The sequence below is a fragment of the Penaeus monodon genome, chromosome 24, assembly GCF_015228065.2.
Source record: "Penaeus monodon isolate SGIC_2016 chromosome 24, NSTDA_Pmon_1, whole genome shotgun sequence".
Classification (NCBI taxonomy): domain Eukaryota; kingdom Metazoa; phylum Arthropoda; class Malacostraca; order Decapoda; family Penaeidae; genus Penaeus; species Penaeus monodon.
The window spans coordinates 41,143,419-41,144,549 of record NC_051409.1 but is presented as its reverse complement, the minus strand read 5'-3'; the positions used below and the strand labels follow the sequence as shown (position 1 = coordinate 41,144,549).

General features: G+C 32.9%; 1 protein-coding gene across 1 annotated transcript in view; it reads left to right on the top strand.

The window, feature by feature from the left end:
• The window catches only part of LOC119588969 (serine/threonine-protein phosphatase 6 regulatory ankyrin repeat subunit B-like), a gene marked incomplete in the record, with an annotated part of 103,883 nt that overhangs the window by 53,906 nt on the left and 48,846 nt on the right, over positions 1-1,131 (top strand).

The following is a 1,131-nucleotide window of genomic DNA, read 5'->3' as shown; positions in this document are numbered from 1 at the left end:
CTGTAGAATAATCCTCGTATTTGATTTTAATATACCCCTTTGGTTGTGCTTTTTTATTCTCCCTCTCTCTTTCCCTCCCTGTCCTTGAATGATAATGCATCGCCGATTTATATTTTTGTTCCGTTGTTGACTTTTTTTCTCTCTAATATCTTTTATAAGAGACTTTCCCGTTTTCTTCGTTCTCCCCTTCCGTTTTCTAATCCCCCCTTACGTTTTCTATTTTCTCCTTTTTTTGAGACTTGAATTACACGCTTTTGAGTACTTGTGTCAAGAGAAGACAGAACACACGTGAAAAGACATGACAATTCATGGAAACAACTTTTGCTCTCACATCTGCTATCTTCACTTACACTGACACGGCTGGAGGACGCTCAGATTTATGTCTGTTTCCTTCTATCATGCCAAAGCAGGTGTGGTTTTCATTTAATCCAATTATTCTTATTACTAATTTTACTTAATGGTTTTCTTTTGATATGAATCGATTTTTTTCGATTCAACTTTGGGGTAAGGCAATTAACTACTAATTGATTACTCTGCTGTTTTCTATTTATTGTTTCTCTCTGTTTATATGTATAAGACATTTTTAAACACCTTAGACTATCTATAGATTTCTAAGGATTTGCTATATGCCATGCGTGACGAATTTTTGCAAACCGCAGGGTGTTTTCCCCAGAATTTTTGGGGGTACATTTTCGAAAAAAAATGTTGGTACTGTATATTTTTTAAATATGGCTTTTGTATGTACATGCGTACTTGTACATATATAGAATTTTTTCGTGTGCATTTTCTCGTCGCCAAATGAAATATTTTTAATAAACCATGTATTTTTTCTACAATTTTGAATGGCTATTTTTGGTCAATGAAAGCTATAGACTTCTTAGTGCCTGGGCCTTAGCTGTAAGCCTTTATTTTTAAGGATTTCTTAGTAAGCAAAATGCATGATATCTGATGATGTTTTTTTTTCATTATCTTATCTCTAGATTTGTTGCAAAAGGAGTGGTGTTTCTGTTCAGCAAATTTTAAGTTATGCTATGGCAAAGAGTTGTTCTATTTACTAATGTTACTTTGTGTATCATAATGAATAGATAGAATAGAGTTCTCATGGTAATTTTAAGATTTGATCATGATATA